Consider the following 21388-nt stretch of genomic DNA (forward strand, 5'->3'; position numbering starts at 1 on the left):
TTTATGATTCATTCCTAAGCTTAATTACTTAGTATCACAATTAATTATCAGAGAAAAGCAAAACCATTCTAAATTATAGCAGGATGGTACATTCCTCAGATATCTGGATATTTGGAAGAAATACAACTCACTAATAGGCAAAAACCCTTGAGGTTTAAGAACGTACCTATAGCCAACAGAAATTTCTGTTAAACTTTAAAAAGCAGGGAAATTGGGCAGCTATAGTGAATGCACCAGGGGAGCAGAGACCTGACCTCCTGTCTGAGATATTGGACTGCCCTACAAATTTGTAAATATGCAAATACCGTTTGGGTTGGTCTGTCACAGTGCAGTCCACTTCCTGTGTAGCTTGGAAGAATTTGGTAACAGGTGGATACTGTGTGCTGTACTTGATGCCCTTTTGGACACAGCAAAATGGCCAGGTTGTAGCCCTAAATCACCAGTTTGGGCTGACTCAAATCACATATCCACACCTCCAGGAGACAAAGGTTATTTCCAGATGGTTTGGGATCTCATTACAGCTTCACAATTAACATACATTATAGAGTCAGAAGAGTGGCTATATATTGTAGCCAGCCTGGGTTTGTCACATTCTGCCATGTTGCATTGAAAATCCCCTCCATGCCATTCTGCTGCTTCCCATAAGCTCATTTCAAAACAAAACCTTACTAATCTTATAGTCCTGAACTCAGAAACACTTCCTTAACAACTCTTAAGTTTTCATGGCAATAGAGAAGACAGAGAGAATCAAGAGTTCAAAGTGTGAAAACGGGGGGAATCCAGAGCCCTGTTAAGACTTTTTTCTGTCAGAATTCTCATTCCCATTCCTACGGTTCCCTCCCACCACCCCTTCTCCCCTCCCTCCCCCTTCTCCCCATGCTCAGTTTCACCTATCCTAAGCATGATTATACAGGAGTAAATCCCATTGAACTCAATAAGCATGCAAATGATCAAACCTGTCCTCCTCCCCCTCCTGCTTGCTCCCATCCCCCTCCTCCTGTACTGAATGTGGAAGGAGCGTCAGTATGAGAAATAAGCTTCCTTTACATCAAAAAATCCACAGGAGAGAAACTATATAAATGCATAGAGTGTGGGAAAAGCTTCACTGGTAGAAGTGTTCTAAGTGTACATCAAAGAATCCACACAGGAGAAGAACCCTATAAATGTGCAGAGTGTGGAATAAGTTTCAGTCAGAGACCACACCTTACTTCGCATCGCAGAACCCACACAACGAAGAAGCCATGTAAGTGTCTGGAGTGTGGGAAGAGTTTCAGTTGTAGTCAAAGTCTAGCTTCCTATCAACGAACCCATATGGGAGAGAAGCCATTTAATTGTTTGGAACGTGGAAAGAGTTTCCGTCAGAGTAGTAACCTTTCTTTACATCACAGAATCCACACAGGAGAGAAACCATATAAATGCACAGAGTGTGGAAAACGTTTCAGTCATAGTGAAAGATTTACTGTACATCAAAGAATCCACACAGGGAAGAAGAATGTATGGAGTGTGGAAAAATTTTCGCCTGATAAGCCTTATTGATGTTGCTGCTAAGTTGTATGCTAAATATTTGTTGGGGAAATTGCACTCTTGGGCTAATGAGAACATGATTATCACGGAAGAACAGGCAGGATTTATTAAGGGAAAGTCAACCATGGACCATTGCTTGACATTGCTCCACTTCATCCAGAAATATTCCTGTGATAAGAGAAGAGGATTAGTTGTTACTTTCATCGACTTTACATCTGCCTTTGACCTCATTGACAGAGAGAGGCTTTGGCAAAAACCTGCCTCCACAAACATCGATCGACGACTCCTTTGCCTGTTACAAATACTTCATGCCAACACGTTTCTTAGGGTTAGGTTAGGTGCAAATGGTCTGCTTTCCGATGCGGTTCCAACAAAGAGAGGAGTACGCCAGGGTGGCCTCCTGGCCCCGTTCCTAATATTGTCAATGAACTTACTGGCCCTGCCTTTTTCCCACCTTCGATTTTAGATTCAAAGGTCTCGGTGCTGCTTTATGCTGACGATTTAGCTCTGATTTCCATCATGCAGATAGGCATGAGGAGGCTATTAAGAAGCCTGGGCGCCTTCTGTATGAAGGAACACTTACAAATAAACTACTCCAAGACGAAAGTGGTAGTCTTTGGCAGGAACATTAAGAGTCACATATGGAAATTAAATGAAAAACTTATACAACAACGCACCTTTAAGTATTTAGGTCTTACCTTTACTTCCACCCTCTCACGGAAACCACAAGCTGAGTTTTCCAAATTGAGGGCCTCCCATTCCATTCATTTGCTACTGCACTTTTTTAAATTCAAGGGAGGCAGTTTGGTACCACCCGTACTGGAAGTGTTCCAAAGGAAAATAATACCTATGTTGCTTTATGGTGCAGAGATCTGGGGCTATACCAATATGAACACATTAGAGAAAGTTCAAAATGCTTTCCTTCGCACAGTATTGGCAACCCCAAAAGGCACGCCTGTCTGTCTCTTGAGGTTAGAGACAGATTTATATTCCTTAGAAGCTTCGGCTCATGCAGCTCTGGCCTTTTTTTGGCTAAGACTAGTCTCCATGGATGACTCTGGGTTACCAAAAAAATGCCTGCTTGAACAACTACAAAACCCCTTGCAAAATAATTGGCTAAACAGGACTAAGTCGACCCTGGCTTTCTATGGGATAAGTATAGAGTCCCCCCCTTCCCATGTTTCCACTCATGCTAAATTGTTATTGAAGGATAGAATATTTCTCTCCTCTAAAAGATGGGATCTTCATGCTTCTACGCAGTCGTCTTTTTCTTATTGGTTCCCCATGTATAAATCTTCTTTTATTCTGGAACCATATTTTTTCTTCCTAGATGCGCCATGGCTGAGGAGAGCCTTTACTGCTTTACACTTCCAAACAATGCCCACAGCACTCCTCACAGGGAGATATGGTAACATCCCTATTTACCTCCGCTGCTGTATATGTAACTCAGGCAAAGTGGAGGATATTGTCCACTATTTGTTGAACTGCCCTCTTTACAAAGATTTGAGGGCTAAGTTCTTTGCCCCTATCACCCATCTGATTGATAACAGGCCTACCTTGGAACAAGTCTGTGTCCTTTCAGCGGGCACGGATATTTTTATAACTAGATAAGTGGCAAACTTCGCTTTTGCAGCTGGGAAAATTAGAGCCAAGTTTCAAAAGAATGTAGGATCCTGAATAGTGGTTGTTAGTGTACAAATGTTTCATTTGGTCGGTCTCCACCTCTTCATACTTGTTTTAGTATCCTTGATTGTACAGGACTGTATGAATATTGGTTTTTAGTGTAAAATTTTAATCCTTTTAAACCCTAACCCTTTCATATTTACTATTAATATTTGTATTCTGTTTTGTTATTTGTATATCATTGTGGCGGCCTTTGGTCATGAGCAATGAAGTATTACCTACCTACCTACCATTCATTATCAGAGAAAAGCAAAACCATTCTAATAGTAGGATGGTACATTCCTCAGATATCTGGATATTTGAAAGAAATACAGTTCACTAATAGGCAAAAACCCTTGAGGTTTAAGAACATACCTGTAGCAAACAGACATTTCTATCAAACATTAAAAAGCAGGGAAATTGGGCAGCTATAGTAAATGCACCAGGGGAGCAGAGACCTGACCTCCTGTCTGAGATATTGGACTGCCCTACAAATTTGTAAATATGCAAATACAATTTGGGTTGGTCTGTCACAGTGCAGTCCACTTCCTGTGTAGCTTGGAAGAATTTGGTAACAGGTGGATACGGTGTGCTGTACTTGATGTCCTTTTGGACACAGCAAAATGGCCAGGTTGTAGCCCTAAATCACCACTTTGGGCCGGCTCAAATCACATATTCAACTGTACACTATAGCCAGCGGGGATTTTTCACATCCCGCAGTGTTAATATCCCCCGCATGCCATTCTGATGCTTCTCATAACCTCCTTTCAAAACAAACCCTTACAAAACTTATAGTCCTGAACTCAGAAACACTTGCTTAACAACCTCTCTATTTTCATGGCGATACACAAAACAGTCAGAGAGAATCGAGAGTTCACAGTTTAAAAAGAGAGAAAAAACCTCAGAGCCCTTTTGGACTTTTTTCTGCCAGAGTTCCCATAATCTGTTGAAATTCATTAAAAATCAGCCATGTTCACAGGGTACCTGTAATTCTAATACTGACCTTGCCCCATACTCTGACCTCCATCTTCTGCAGTTTAAAAGTTAAAAAAATGCCTGGCTGATTTTTAATTAATTTAAGAAATGCTCAGTAAGGACCAACTGTCTGTGTTGTAAAAGCCTCACAGCTACACCTAACTTGATTTCACTTGAGACAGTCATGGCTTCCCCCAAAGAATGCTGGGAAGTGTAGTTTGTGAAGGGTGCTGAGAGGAGACTCCTATTCCCCTGAGAGAGCTCCAGTGGCCAGAGTGGTTTAACAGTCAGCCACTCTGATTGAAGGTCTTTGAGGGGAACAGGGCGTCTCCTAGCACCTCTCAGCACCCTTCACTAACTACACTTCCCAGGATACTTTGAGAGAAGCCATGATTGGCTTTGAGCCATGGCTTTGGGAGAAGCCATGATAAATTGTTTTAAATTGTTTTTTAAAGATGTGTTTTTAAATTTGTATATTTGTTTTTAATGTTTTCAGTTATTGTAAACCGCCCAGAGAGCTTCGGCTATGGGGCGGTATATAAATACACTAAACAAATAGATAAATAAATAATGATTGTCCAAAGTGTAATAGATGCCTGATGTGGATGTGGCCAGGGACAGCTTTGTTTTAAATTTGGGTGGGAGGTAGGGTTGCCAGGTTCAGGGCCTGAGACTGATCCTGTATCTTTAAGAGAAGAGAAAGTCAGCCAAATGCAGGTGTTCTTGCAACATTGTAATGGGAAAAACCACAAGGTAGAATTCTCCCTTTCCCCAGCACAACTTTGAAAGATACAGAAGACGTCTTGGTTGGCAGGCCCAGCCTGGTCAGTTTTACCTATGCTAACCATGATTGCAAAGGAGTAAATCCGATTCAACTCAATAATCATACAAATGATCAGACCTGCCTTTTCCCTCTTTCCCCTTTCCTCTCGCTTTCTCCTCCCCTCCCCTCTTCCTTCTTCCGCCTCCCCTGCCCACTCCAGCGCTTCATCCCTCCCCCGTCAGTTTTACCTATCCTAAGCATGATTTCACAGGAGTAAATCCCACTGAACTCAATAAACATGCAAATGACCACATCTCCCCTCCCCCTCCTGCCTGCTCCCATCCCAGTCCTCCCCTCTGCCTTTCTACCCCTCTCTCCTCCTCCTCCCTTCCCCATCCCCTGTGGTCAGTTTCACCTATCCTAAGCATGATTGCTGGGTGGGTGTGTGTAAATCCCACTGAACTCAATAAGCATGCGAATGTTCAATCTATTCTCAGCAAACTTGCACAGGATCCCATTTCTTACCTCCCGGATTAAAAAGCAGGGAAATTCACTAATAGGCAAAAACCCTTGCAGTTTAAGAATGTACCTATAGCCCACAGATATTTCTATCAAACTTTAAAAAGCAGGGAAATTGGGCAGCTATAGTGAATGCACCAGGGGAGCAGGAGACCTGACCTCCTCTCTGAGATATTGTACTGGCCTACAAAGTTGTCAAAATCCAAACACCATTTGGGTTGGTCTTTCACAGTCCAATCCACTTGCTGTGTAGCTTGGAAGAATTTGGTAACATGTTCCTCTGAGCATATGGTGAGTGGTGGCAACACCTGTAATCAGCCCAAATAATAGAAAGAAGATATGTGCTGTGCTGATCTTGTTTTAGCAGGGGTGAAGCAACATTATTAAGACAGCTGATATAGTTCAGATGGTCACTTTAAATATGTCTCATCTACTTTGCAATTTTAGTGAAGTTTCCTATAGGAAATCATTTTCTTTTGCTTTTATTTCTATGACTATGTGAAGTACAGCAACACTTTGCAAAATGTATACTAAAAAAACTCCAAACATAATTGTGGAATAATGGCACTGACTTCTGCAAAATAATCTCTAGTGGACCTCAGAAGTGTCTCAATTTGCACAAGATAAAACAGTGGGAGGTGAAATATATTCTAGCAAAATTCTAGGTGTGCTCTATGTTTTTAATTGACTGTGCCCACCTTGCCTTAAATAAAGTGGTTTAAACATAGCAGGCTGAAAATATGCATCCTCTTTTTCCCAACAGCTAGAGTCATTGCTGAAGTAGCAACATATTGGAATCAGTCTGATTTTACTTCAAACTGCAGTTTCAGATTCAACTGTTAATGCACCCAAAATAGAAATAGAACATAACCTCCAATATCAAACACAAAAGGCTGTCTTCACCATCACATGACAATGACCAATAAAAAGGCTTTGAAATTAATAAAAATACATTTGACACAGATTTCTAGGATGAATAAGAGGGTGGGGCATTTTCTGATTTAGATTCCCTGCAGAAGCATTAGTAACACAGGAAAGAAGCAAAGTAAGAACACCAACAAACATACAAAAATATAATTCTCCATCTTTGGAGATAGCAGGTGTTGCTACCACTCACCATATGCTCAGAGGCACATGTTACCAAATTCTTCCAAGCTCCACAGCAAGTCAAATGGACTGTGAAAGACCAACCCAAATTGTGTTTGCATTCTGACAAATTTGTAGGACAGTATAATATCTCAGAGAGGAGGTCAGGTCTCCAGCTCCCCTGGTGCATTCACTATAGCTGCCCAATTTCCCTGCTTTTTAAAGTTTGGTAGAAATATCTGTGGGCTATAGGTACATTCTTAAACCGCAAGGTTTTTTTGCCTATTAGTGAATTATTATGTTTGCATGTGCCGATTTCAGCCTGTTATCCTAGATCTGTATGTATAATTTAAGCTATATGTAACATATGCGTATATAGTGAAGCATGTTTCCACAAAACTGATATATTTTAAAACTCCAACACAGGGCAGAAACAGGTAACCACTCTTGCTGAAAGCGAGGTCCTTAATTTGCCCCAGTAGCCCAGAGGCTGGTGACCAGATACGGGCAGAAGCTGGAAGCTGATTGGACAATTTATTTAAAATACATCAGCAATAGACCAGTGTGTGCATCTCAATTTAGGAAAGATGTGAGCATAAAGAAAGCAAAGAGAAATATCTTCTGGATATTTGAATGTAGAGAAGCAGGTCATTGTGTTTGATCCCTGATCCAATCATTTCTCTGTGCCTTGAAATCCTTACAGGTTTTTCCTTTTCTTTCTTATTTGCCCAAACAGGTGAAAGGCAGGTAAAAAGCATTATATGGAGCCCTTTGTGGTGTCTTTGTAAACAAGCAAGCACAGAGTGGGAAAAGAGACATCTGGGAATCAAAGGAGACTTAAAAGGCAGAAGAAAAATCAATGAAAGAGGAAATCCTGTACTTTGCAGGGCGCTGTTATCGATGAACTCTGGATCCCATAGGAAGACCACTAAGGGAAAAGAAAGGGAAAGTGTTCAGTGTGGGAGAAAATATTAAAAAGTAAGCCAAAGTAAAATTGCGGCACCTACAGAGGGGAAAAAACACATCAGTGCAGGGAGTGTGAAAAGTGTTTCAACTCTCACCAGCTTACTCCACATGAAAGAACCCATATAGAACAGAAAGCATATGAGTACCTGGAATGTGGAAAGAGGTTCAGCATGACCTCTCACCTTACTTTACATCAAAGAACTCAGATGGGGAGAAATGATATGAATGCATGAGTGTGGGAAAAGCTCCAGTCAGAAGGGCTACCTTACTCAACATAAATGTGTGCATGCAGAGGAGAAACTGCATGAATACCTGTAGGGTGGAAAGTCCATCCGTATAAGAACTCAGCTTACTTTATATCAAAGAGCCCATACAGGGAAGAAAACGTATATATGTACTGAATGTGGAAAGAGCATCAGCATGAGAAATAAGCTTACTTTACATCAAAGAATCCACACAGGAGAGAAACTATATAAATGCATAGAGTGTGGGGAAAACTTCAGTGGTAGAAGTGTTCTAACTGTACATCAAAGAATCCACACAGGAGAAAAACCCTATAAATGTGGAGAGTGTGGAATGAGCTTCAGTCAGAGGCATCACCTTACTTCGCATCACAGAACCCACACAGGGGAGAAGCCATATAAATGCATAGAGTGTGGCAAGAGCTTCAGTCAGAGGCATCACCTTACTTCACATCACAGAACTCACACAGGGGAGAAGCCATATAAATGCATAGAGTGTGGAAAAAGTTTCAGTTGGAGCCACAGCCTTACTTCGCATCACAGAACCCACACAGGGGAGAAGCCATATAAGTGTCTGGAGTGTGGAAAGAGTTTCAGTCGTAGTGAAAGCCTAGCATCCCATCAAAGAACCCATACAGGGGAGAAACCATATAAGTGTCTGGAGTGTGGAAAGTGTTTCAGTCATAGTAGAAGCTTTTCTTTACATCAAAGAACCCACACAGGAGAGAAACCATATAAATGCATAGAGTGTGGAAAATGTTTCAGTCAGAGCTCACACCTTTCTTCACATCACAGAACCCACACAGGGGAGAAGCCGTATAAGTGTCTGGAGTGTGGAAAGTGTTTCAGCTGTAGTCGAAACCTTACTTTACATCAGAGAAACCACACAGGAGAGAATCCGTATAATGCATTGAGTGTGGAAAAAGTTTCAGTTGGAGCCAAAGCCTTACTTCGCATCACAGAACCCACACAGGGGAGAAGCCATATAAGTGTCTGGAGTGTGGAAAGTGTTTCAGCTGTAGTCGAAACCTTCTTTACATCAGAGAAACCACACAGGAGAGAAACCGTATAAATGCATGGAGTGTGGAAAAAGTTACAGTTGGAGCCAAAGCCTTACTTCGCATCACAGAACCCACACAGGGGAGAAGCCATATAAGTGTCTGGAGTGTGGAAAGAGTTTCAGTCGTAGTGAAAGCCTTACTTCGCATCATAGAACCCACAAAGGAGAGAAGCCATACAAGTGTCTGGAGTGTGGAAAGTGTTTCAGCTGTAGTCGAAACCTTACTTTACATCAAAGAACCCACACAGGAGAGAAACCATATGAATGCATGGAATGTAGAAAGAGGTTCAGTGATAGTAGAAACCTTTCCTCGCATCAAAAAACCCACACAGGAGAGAAACCATATAAATGCATACAGTGTGGGAAATGTTTCAGTCAGAGCCAACAGCTTACTTCACATCACAGAACCCACTCAGGGGAGAAACCATATAAGTGTCTGGAGTGTGGAAAGAGTTTCAGCTGTAGTCAAAGCCTTACCTTACATCATAGAACCCACACAGGGAAGAAGCCATATAAGTGTCTGGAGTGTGGAAAAAGTTTCACTCGTAGTAGAAATCTTACTTTACATCAAAGAACCCACACAGGAGAAAAACCATATAAATGTACAGAATGTGGAAAGACCTTTAGTGCGAGCTGCAAACTTACTTTGCATCAAAGAACACACACAGGAGAGAAACCATATAAATGCATAGAGTGTGGAAAATGTTTCAGTCAGAGCCAACACCTTACTTCACATCACAGAACCCACACAGGGGAGAAGCCATATAAGTGTCTGGATTGTGGAAACAAGCAAAGCCTAGGTTCCCATCACAGAACCCATACAGGGGAGAAGCCATTTAATTGTCTGGAATGTGGAAAGAGTTTCAGTCACAGTAGTAGCCTTTCTTTACATCAAAGAACCCACACAGGAGAGAAACCGTATAAATGCATGGAGTATGGAAAGAGTTTCAGTTGTAGTTGAAAACTTTCCTCCCATCAAAGAACCCACACAGGAGAGAAACCGTATAAATGCATAGAGTGTGGAAAACGTTTCAGTCAGAGCCAACACCTTACTTCACATCACAGAACCCACTCAGGAGAGAAGCCATGCAAGTGTTTGGAGTGTGGCAACAGTTTCAGTCATAGTGAAAGATTTACTGTACATCAAAGAATCCACAAAGGGAAGAAGAACGTATGGAGTGTGGAAAAAGCTTCAGATGTAGAGATTTTACTAAACATGAAAGAACCCACACAAAAGAAAAGCCACATGAATGCATATAGTGTGAAAAAAAGTTTCAGTCAGAGCCAACCCCTTACTTCAAATCAGAGAACCTACACGGGGGGAAACCCATACAAGTGTCTGGAGTATGGAAAGCGCTTCTGTCATAGTCAGCAGCTAACTTGACATCAAAGAACCCACAGAGGGGCGAAACCATAAAAATGTCTTGAATGTGGAAAGGTTCACTGTGAGCTCTAACCTTAATTTGAACCGCCAGTATCGTCTTACTGCACACCAAAGAACCCAGACAGGGAAGAAAGCAACAATGCATGGAGTGTGGAATGAACTTCAGTCATAGCAAAAGCAAATGAAGTGGCTGCATGATGGCCCAGCTTTCAGACTATGGCCTTGCAACATTTTATCTGCTCCTAGAAACGGTTGACATGGATGATTTTGAACCCAACTTCCAGAGTATTGATTTCAGCAACAAGGAAACCAAATTGAGAATCAGCTAATGTCTGGGATAGGTGTGATAGCTTTCCCTAGTTCTCCATTAATCCCTTGTACCCACTGCCAACTGTCAACGGATTAAACTGTCATGCCATGCTCCTCCTCTCACACTCTGAGGGATCTTCTCTCTCCTCCAACATAAACAGTAAGCATGGTTCATTCTTGATTGGCCTGTTTGTCCTTCGTAACAAAATGAAGAAGGATGTTGCTGTCGGATATTAGCTTATACAATTTGGGCAGATGCAAGTCAATAAACCTTGACGTGGCTAACATTACTACGTTGCAACCGTTCCTGGGACCTGCTGGTGAAGGACAGGTGGTGGTGGGAAGAAGAACAAGAATAAGAATAGGTCCTGTGATCTTGTTGCCACAGTTGACTTCTGGGCTTGTTGCTGGGTTTGATCATTTTCTTTGTTTCAAGACAATAAGGGATGCTAAAAAAGAATTTGAGGAGCACATTGCTAAGAACATAAAAACCAACAACAAAAAATTCTATAAATACATTCAAAGCAGGAGACCATCTAGGGAGACAATTGGACCCTTGGATGATAAGGGAGTCAAAGGTGTACTAAAGAACGATAAGGAGATTGCAGAGAAGCTAAATGAATTCTTTGCATCTGTCTTCACAGTGGAAGATATAGGGCAGATCCCTGAACCTGAACTAACATTTGCAGGAAGGGATTCTGAGGAACTGAGACAAATAGTGGTAACGAAAGAGGAAGTTCTAAGCTTAATGGACAATATAAAAACTGACAAATCACCGGGCCCGGATGGCATCCACCCGAGAGTTCTCAAAGAACTCAAATGTGAAATTGCTGATCTGCTAACCAAAATATGTAACTTGTCCCTTGGGTCCTCCTCCGTGCCTGAGGACTGGAAAGTGGCAAATGTAATGCCAATCTTCAAAAAGGGATCCAGAGGGGATCCCGGAAATTACAGGCCAGTTAGCTTAACTTTTGTCCCTGGAAAACTGGTAGAAAGTATGATTAAAGCTAGATTAACTAAGCACATAGAAGAAAAAGCCTTGCTGAAGCAGAGCCAGCATGGCTTCTGCAAGGGAAAGTCCTGTCTCAGTAACCTATTAGAATTCTTTGAGAGTGTCAACAAGCATATAGATAGAGGTGATCCAGTGGACATAGTGTACTTAGACTTTCAAAAAGCGTTTGACAAGGTACCTCACCAAAGGCTTCTGAGGAAGCTTAGCAGTCATGGAATAAGAGGAGAGGTCCTCTTGTGGATAAGGAATTGGTTAAGAAGCAGAAAGCAGAGAGTAGGAATAAACGGACAGTTCTCCCAATGGAGGGCTGTAGAAAGTGGAGTCCCTCAAGGATCGGTATTGGGACCTGTACTTTTCAACTTGTTCATTAATGACCTAGAATTAGGAGTGAGCAGTGAAGTGGCCAAGTTTGCTGACGACACTAAATTGTTCAGGGTTGTTAAAACAAAAAGGGATTGCGAAGAGCTCCAAAAAGACCTCTCCAAACTGAGTGAATGGGCGGAAAAATGGCCTCCTGTGATATATTAGCAAAGCACTTCGCTGACAAAATCGAACACTTACGGAGCTCGATCCCGTGCGCCGTGGATACAGTGGATGAACCAGAGTTGGCCAGTTGCATGCCGGTAAGTTGGGATCGGTTTCAGCTTCTCCCTTCTGAGGATGTGGACAAGGTGCTTTCATCTGTGAAGCCTACCACTTGTCTAACTGATCCTTGCCCATCGTGGCTCCTTATGAGCTGCAGAGAGAAATTGGGCGAGGGGATCAAGGTGGTAGTAAACGCTTCCTTGAAAGAGGGTGTGATGCCATCAGCCTTCAAGGAGGCAATTGTAAAGCCCATCCTGAAGAAGCCCTCCTTGGATCCCCAAGTTTTCAATAACTTCCGCCCAATTTCGAACTTGGATCCATACCAATCGGGTTTCAGGACTGGTCACAGAACTGAAACAGCCTTGGTCGCTCTGGTAGATGATTTGAGGAGGGCATTAGATAGGGGAGAATTCACCTTTCTTGCCCTCCTCGATCTCTCAGCGGCTTTTGATACTGTCGACCACGGTATCCTTTTACATCGCCTGGAGGGATTGGGAATTGGAGGCACTGTATTACAGTGGTTCCATTCCTTTCTCTCCGATAGGTACCAACAAGTAGCATTGGGGGAGGAGGTTTCAGACCCTTGGCCTCTCAATTGTGGTGTGCCACAGGGCTCTATCCTCTCTCCCATGCTATTTAATATTTATATGAAGCCGCTGGGGACAATCATCAGGAGATTTGGGCTGCAGTGCCACCAATATGCAGATGACACTCAGCTCTATCTTTCGTTTAAATCTTCACCAGAGTTGGCTGTGGAGACCTTGTCCAAGTGCCTGGAATCCGTGAGTGGATGGATGGGAAGGAACAAGCTGAAGCTGAACCCCGATAAGACCGAGGTGCTACTTGTGGGGGACAAAAGAAGGTTGGGAGATGTTGACCTGAAGTTCAATGGGGTGAGTTTACCCCTGAAGGACCAGGTCCGCAGCCTTGGGGTTGTACTTGACTCCAGGCTGTCCATGGAGGCTCAGATTTTGGCGGTGAGCCGGGCAGCCTGGTATCAACTACACCTCATACGAAGGCTGCAACCCTACCTTCCTGCTCATCAGCTCCCCCTGGTAGTACACGCCCTGGTCACCTCTCGTTTGGACTACTGTAATGCGCTCTACGTGGGGTTACCCTTGAAAACGGTCCGGAAATTACAACTTATACAAAATGCGGTGGCTCGACTACTTACGAATAGTCGCCGCCGGGATCACATCACACCAGTGTTGTTCGATCTACACTGGCTTCCAGTTGTTTTCCGGGCCCAATTCAAGGTGTTGGTATTAACCTTTAAATCCCTATACGGTCTCAGCCCAGTTTATCTTATGGAGCGCCTTCAACGCCACCAATTATGCCGCCCGACAAAATCAGCCACTCAAGGCCTTCTCTCAATCCCGCCGACAAAAACAGCTAGATTGGCGGGTACAAGAGAGAGGGCATTCTCAGTGGCGGCCCCCACTCTCTGGAACTCCCTCCCACAAGATCTCCGGCACGCCTCTTCCCTAAATGTATTCCGTAAAGCCTTAAAGACCTGGCTCTTTCAACAGGCCTTTGGGATCTCCGGCGAGGGTTAATTACTGTGACTGAAATGCCGCCTACCCTGTTTTAATATTGTTGCTGCTGTATTATTCTCATGCTGTTTTTTATTGTATTATTGTATTTTATCTCATTGTGTTTTAACTGTTTTGTACGTCGCCTAGAGTGGCCTTTGGCCAGATAGGCGACACAGAAATTAAATTTATTATTATTATTATTATTATTTTATTATTATTATTAAATGCAATTCAATATAAACAAGTGTAAAATTATGCATATTGGAGCAAAAAATCTTAATTTCACATATACACTCATGGGGTCTGAACTGGCGGTGACCGACCAGGAGAGAGACCTCGGGGTTGTAGTGGACAGCACGATGAAAATGTCGACCCAGTGTGCGGCAGCTGTGAAAAAGGCAAATTCCATGCTAGTGATAATTAGGAAAGGTATTGAAAATAAAACAGCCGATATCATAATGCCGTTGTATAAATCTATGGTGCGGCCGCATTTGGACTACTGTGTACAGTTCGGGTCGCCTCATCTCAAAAAGGATATTATAGAGTTGGAAAAGGTTCAGAAGAGGGCAACCAGAATGATCAAGGGGATGGAGCGACTCCCTTACGAGGAAAGGTTGCAGCATTTGGGGCTTTTTAGTTTAGAGAAAAGGCGGGTCAGAGGAGACATGATAGAAGTGTGTAAAATTATGCATGGCATTGAGAAAGTGGATAGAGAAAAGTTCTTCTCCCTCTCTCATAATACTAGAACTCGTGGACATTCAAAGAAGCTGAATGTTGGAAGATTCAGGACAGACAAAAGGAAGTACTTCTTTACTCAGCACATAGTTAAACTATGGAATTTGCTCCCACAAGATGCAGTAATGGCCACCAGCTTGTACGGCTTTAAAAGATTAGACAAATTCATGGAGGACAGGGCTATCAATGGCTACTAGCCGTGATGGCTGTGCTCTGCCACCCTAGTCAGAGGCAGCATGCTTCTGAAAACCAGTTGCCGGAAGCCTCAGGAGGGGAGAGTGTTCTTGCACTCGGGTCCTGCTTGCGGGCTTCCCCCAGACACCTGGTTGGCCACTGTGAGAACAGGATGCTGGACTAGATGGGCCACTGGCCTGATCCAGTAGGCTCTTCCTATGTTCTTATGTTCTGTTGAATGGATTGTTATTGCTGATGAGAAGCTGTTTCAGATTAGGGTGTTTTTTTATGCAAGGGGGAATCTATCCCTGCAGCCTTGCGCAAGGGAAGTGGAATATTAAAGTGACATTGATAAAAGCAACAGAACTGAGAGTTGACAATTTCTAGATTCACACTAAAAAAAAAGTTTAGAAGATGAGGTTTATCTACATTTGAGAGACAGTGTCATGTGGTGGTTAGAGTGTCAGACTGGAGCCTGGACAACCAGGGTTCAAGTGCGTGCTAGGTCATGAAGCTCACTAGGTGACCTCGGGCCAGTTAGCTCAGCCTAACCTACTTCACAGGGTTGTTGTGAGGATAACATTGGGAGGGGGAGAGCCATGTTCATATGCCACCTTGAGCTCCTTGCAGGAAAGGTGGGATATAGATGGAATAAACAAGCATGCATTTCTTTTTCAAACACACACTCAATTTATCTGTATGAGAGACCAAACCTATATCCTTGTGGTGCTGGCTGTCATGGTTTTTTCTTGAGCTGGGTTACGGGTTAAAGATACAAAATGGTTGTTTGGTGCTTCTTAACTGGGGCTCCTGTGCAGGAGATCGTGGTGAACCTGAGATCCCATCAGAGTTGGCAGCCCCTACAGGTAAAAAAGGGGGTGGATAGGTGTCAGACAGAAGGGGTGGCGGAGAGAGAGAGAGAGAGAGAGCAGCTTTGTAGCTGGGACTACACAGGCAGAACAAGTGCAGACTCTAAGGAGGCTTGAAGGCCTCTTGGTCCTGCAGGGACTGTCTCTGAGGATCTGCTGTGACACAGCAGATCTTCCACCTCGTCCATGAATGGGAAACTGCACTAAAGTCCATCAAGCCCAGAATTCCTATTTCCCTCAGATGACAGACAGCTAGCTACTGTGGAAAACCCTCACACGCAGGTAAAGTTTCAAAGTCTTAATTTTGGTTAATTAATTAATATGACAGGTTGTAATCTTGGCAGAGAATAGCTGTTCCCTTTTGTGGCATAAGTGATAAGGGTGTGCATTTGTATTCTCTTTTGTAATTCTTGCTTTTTATTATGCCAGCAAACAGTTTCCTTATATTTCCCCCTTCTTTAGCTGCAGCCAGCACAGCCAACGGGGAGGGATGGGGAAAGTTGGAGCCCAACAGCATTTGCAGGGCCAAAAGGTCTCTCTCCAAAAAATGAGGGTTCAGCAGAAACATCATCGGGGCAAATGCACAACCAACGCAGAGACAGACAAATGCTAGTTGGGCTGTTTATTTGACAACCAGAGAACTAGCAAACACCCCCCTATCACGGCAAGACCTTCCCCTTAAAAGAGATTGAAGGACAGTAGAAAAGGAAGGAGTCCACAGGTGGACTGCCACTCCAAGGCCTGGATGGTTCCAGAATCACCTTTTTGACCCTTATTAAAAGCTAAAGGTGTCCCCGCACTTGTAGTGCGAGTCATTTCCGACTGTTAGGGTGACAACTTGCGACGTTTACTAGACAGACCATATATATGGGGTGGGATTGCCTGTATATGCTGCAGCATGTTTCCACAAAATTGGTAAATGTAAAACTGCAACACAGGGCAGACACAACCAGCCCCTCCTGCTGAAAGGGAGTCTTTGCCAATTACGGAAGAGGTTGGCGACCAGATACGGCCGGGTAGAAGTCGGAAGCCAATTGGAAAAGATCTCAAGGGTCATACATTTAAAGCACATCCACTGCACATTTAAAGCACGTGATTTCCCCAAAGAATTGTGGTCATTTTATAAGCTTCTCTCGTGAAGTGCAGCTAAATTATCAAGGGGATGTTTTAAGGAACCTCCGATTCAATTTCCTCTCTGTTGCAACCAATCCCCCGGCAGGGCTTTTGTTTTCCTTCAGGGTCAGCCTTCAGAGTTTAGAGTTGGAAAGCAGAAAAAGAGGAGCCCGGGCAATTGCACACAGCCTCGTAGTAGCTCTGAGGAAGGACGGCACTTCCCAGGGGTGTCACTAAGCAGGTGGGGGGTGTGGACCACACCCGGGTGACACTGAGAGGGGGGTGACACCCAGAGCCACCCCTACCTTAATCTCTGGACTCTCAGCTTCAATTAAAAAAAAAACTAAGTTTCTAGGTCGTCTGGTTCCCGAGATATACACCAAAACGTCAGCCCCCCCGCAACTGTTTAATCTGTTTTCTAACCCATCTGTATAGCAGCTTGTAGCCAGAGCTTGGAAAAGTTACTTTTTTAAACTACAGCTCCCATCAGCCCCAGCCAGCATGGCCACTGGATTGGGCTGATGGGAGTTATAGTTCAAAAAACAACTTTTCCAGGCTCTGGCCTCTAATCCCGCCCTTTCAGGATTGTAGCCAATAAGGGGAGCCAGGCTTGTGATTTGTTGACCCAGGCAGTGCTTAGGCTTCTTTACAACGTCAAAATGGTGGTTTTGAGGTCTTCCGTTTGAGTAAGTAAGAATATGGGTTAAAGTTTTTTTTCTTGTGTGTAACACACAGTCAGACCCTGGGCTGTTGGAGAGGGCAGTGCTTTGAAAACCAGTTATAAATCTGTTTGATTTTTACATTTCATTTTGTCACTAGAGTGGCCAGATCCAAAATAAAGGGCAGGGTTATGTCACCTTTAAAAGTTGTGTAAAAGAAGGAATTTCAGCAGGTGTAGCTTCAAGCCAGAGCAGCAGGAGGGAAAGAAGTAAGACCAGCCACCTGAACTGAGAGACTGTACTTGTTATTTGCTTGCTACCTCTTTGTGGCATCCTCTTGAGTAGACTTACTGAAGTGGTCAGAGGGCTTCTGTTGGAGGGGACTACAAGTGAATCAGCAGTTTCCAGCAGCCCTCTATATTGGGTCATTGTTGGAGGCAGGGCTGTAAGAGAGACACAGGTGGGGGGGTGGCTTGCTGTTGGCTATGAGGGCCTGTACATGACACTGGGGCAATGAGACAGACTGGGGATGCTGTTGGTGTACTGCCCCCCCTAACTGAGCAGGCAGAGCTGGTCTCAAGCTTGAGAACCCCATGACATTTGTTTTGAGGGACTTCAGTATCCACACTGAAGCTGCATTGGAATTTCATGGCCTGCAACCATGGGGCTGTCTGTCTGGGCCAAAGTGTAAGGAAGGGCATACCTTTGTTTTGGTCTTTGCCTCAGTGTGTGAACAGGGCAATCTGGACATTGAGGGGGGGCTTAACTCACCCCACTGTTACTGTCAGACCACTCTGGTAAAGCTTGGACTTATAGTACTAGTCACCTTCGGTAGAATTGGGGGACCTATTGAGATGGTCTGCCCTTGGAGACTTATGGAATCCAAAACCAAAGCCAGTGGTGATCCTGTTGAGGTCTTTCTGTCACTATGGAATGCAGATGGGGGTGAGCGCTTGACATGATTGCTCCCAATTGTCCTGTCCTGCACTGTAGAGCCCAGATTGCTTCCTGGTTTTCTGCGGTATACCAGGACAACGAAAACTAAAGTGCAAGTGGTGTAAGATTCAAAGTAAAGCCAACTGGACATGTGCTAGAGCACATCATTGCACTTTTTTGGGAGCAGGGTCCCAGCAGGGTCCCTGTGTCTCCAGCATCCTGTGAGCCAATCGGCATAAAAAGACTGAGAAGTCTTCTAACATGCTCCCTTGCTCCTTCCTGCTATTTAGAGCCAATCAGAGTGAAAGGAGGTGAGTCAGCCACAGAGAAGACTCTCCTCAGTAGCTAACACTCTCCCTTTAAAAGCTTACTGGATTGTAGGGATGTCTGTTGTTGTGAGAAAGACATCAACCAGGATCACATTCTCAACCCAGCAGCAAAAAAAAGGTGGGTGGTGGTGGTTGCAACTATCATGGATCCTGAATTTCTGAATGTGCCACTATACAACTGCTAAGGAGAAAGAAGCTCACTGGCAGTGTCTACTCACGCACACACACATGCACACACACATGCAGTGGGGCAATGCCCCTTCTGCCCAAAGGGGCCAGCCTCTACTCTTGGGCAGTTATAGCGGACAGAGAAGTCTTGTGCAACTAATCTTCCCTGCAAAAACAAGCTTTTTCTTACAAGGGAAGTGGCAAGGAAGTGCACTCAGACATGTGGGTTGACAATATTTGCTCTGAGAAGTCCTCATCTGATCTCAGGATGAAGTCTCTCCACCTCCCACACAAGGAAGTTCCCCCCTTACTCAGAACTCTCTCCTCTGACACACCCATACATCAGCTGTGAGTCCAGGGATGTAGTCATCTGGGGTCACAGCGGGTCATAGACCCGTCACTTTTTTGGGAGCTGGGTCCCAGCCAGGTCCCTATGAACGAACCAATCAACATGAAAAGGGAATGTGTAAGCCCTTTGAAATTGCTTTTAACAACAACAACAATAATATGCAATAAAATACAATATAAGAAATAAACTTGAAAATTACTGAACCACTTAATGTTTTTTCTGCCTGTTATAGCAATTGTAATACACTGTGCTAGATTATATTCTATATAATTCAAATTGTATTGCAATTATTATTACTACTATACAATAAAATACAATATAAGAAATGAAACAAGCACTAAAGACACACTTAATAAGTAATTGGAATATTTAATGCAGTAGACGTACCATCTCCCATCTTCAGCCACAGATTATTTATTTATTATTTATTTATTACTTGAATTTATATGCCACTTTTCCATACAAATATGCTCAAAGTGGCTTATGAAAATGCAAATGATGACAATAGAAATAATTCAAAAACATAACAATTGTTTCAAATAATTTCAAAGCATAACAATCCAACAATAACTCCAAATGATTACCTAAACATTATGACATTTAAAGTCATCATAAAACATCACATGTCAAATTAATAATGTACCATTTCAATAGTAATAACCCAGTGAAAGCTCCAGGGTGTTCCAAAGGGCAGGTGCTGCCATGCTAAAACATGTAGGACAAATCTCAAAGCAGGCACATGTGGGCTGTGGCCATCCTGCAAAGGGCCCCCCTTGAGGAGCACTACCTATCTCCTCACCTAACTCTCCTCAGTGAGGTGAGTCCAGAACCAGGAGGGGGGGAAGCAAAGCAGCACAGTACAGTAACTAAGCACAACTGTGCCTTGTACAAACCATATATTGTGCGTCCCCATTGCTATTTGTATAAACCCAGGGTCACAATCCTGACACCCACAACTGTGGTAGCTATGGTACCCATGAAGGCCTCGATTGGTGCCCTGAGGAAGGTGCTCCAAACCTCTGAGATTTTTAAAAAGTAAGTCTCTAGCCCTTCTACAAAGAAAGTTATGAAGCAAGATGTGCAGGTGTCCTTGTAAGCGATTTCTGTGAAATGAGCCAGCCTGGCTGCTTCCGACTATCAGTGTTTTTAGCCAATGACTGAAGTCAGAGCTGTGACTGATGTGAGCTGTTTGGACACCAGGCAACAGGAATCTCTGGGGTCCTGAACAGCTCCTGTTTCCCCTTCCCCTTTGGTGCACTTTTCCTTCTTATGTCTTATTTTCTAGTAGTCCTTGGAACCTTTGTGGTTTGCTCTTCCTTTTTGCTAGCAATCAGAATGCACTTTGGCTGTGTGGATTCCTTTGAAATTAGGTGCTCCCTAGAAGTTATTTTATCCAAATAAAAGGTAAAGGTGTCCCCCACTTATAGAGCGAGTCGTTTTTGACTCTTAGGGTGATGTCTTGCAATGTTTACAAGGCAGACCGTATATATGGGGTGGGATTGCCAGTTCCTGGCTCTCTGAATAGGGTTTTCACGGTAAGCGGTATTCAGAGGGGTTTTACCATTGCCTCCCTCTGAGTCTAGTCCTGCCCAGCTGGCTAGGGCCTGCTTAGCTTGCCACAGCTGCACAAGCCTGCCACTTCCTTGTCTGCAACTGCCAGCTGGGGGGCAACTGGGTTCCTTGGGATTATGCAGCTTGCCCACGGCTGCACAGGTGGCAGGGCACGTAACCCCTGAGCCACTCACTGTGGGGGTGATCTTTAGCTGGCCCTTGACACCCAGGAGACACAAGTGGGGATTTGAACTCACAGACTCTGGACTCCAAGCCAGGCTGTCCTCCCCACTGTGCTATACCAGTTTTTTAAGTTACGAACTAAACCATAAAACTTTCTGTAGAGTCAGGCTCAGGCTGGATTGAAACACATCACTATGACATCATGTATGATGTCACAAGTAGGATAAGCTCCAAGTCTCAGCAAAATGAGAGCCAGTTAACAGTCAGGCCAGGCTTCATGCTCTCAAAGTGGCTCTTCAGGAAAGGTGATGAAAAGGTAACATTTGGGCCTCCATTAACTTTTACCATAGGAGAAGGATTTTGGAACTTTTTGTATAGGACATTCACATTCTCTTTATCTGTGTACCTTGTCAAGTAAACTGCCGCCATTTCTATATTTTGGTGCCCTTCACATATTTAATAATAATAATAATAATAATAATAAAAGCCTTAGAGTATGACTCTATTGTTTCTCCTGCATATCTCAGCAGCTTTTGATACCGTTGACTGTGATAGCCCCCTGGACCATCTCTGTAGGTTGAGAGCACAAAATTACTCTGGTTTCACTCATACTTACAGGGTCGGTTCCAGAGAGTAGTTTTGGGTGACAATGCCTCAGGTACCTGGCAACTGAGCTGCATATGAAGTCACTTTGGGCAGT

General features: G+C 43.7%; 1 pseudogene; it reads left to right on the forward strand.

Annotated features, from left to right (window-relative positions):
* LOC133381797 (zinc finger protein 845-like) overlaps positions 1–11017 on the forward strand; it is a 28642-nt pseudogene extending 17625 nt beyond the window's left edge.
* The last annotated feature ends 10371 nt before the right edge of the window (positions 11018–21388 follow it).

Source organism: Rhineura floridana, chromosome 3 (genome assembly GCF_030035675.1).
Source record: "Rhineura floridana isolate rRhiFlo1 chromosome 3, rRhiFlo1.hap2, whole genome shotgun sequence".
NCBI lineage: Eukaryota > Metazoa > Chordata > Lepidosauria > Squamata > Rhineuridae > Rhineura > Rhineura floridana.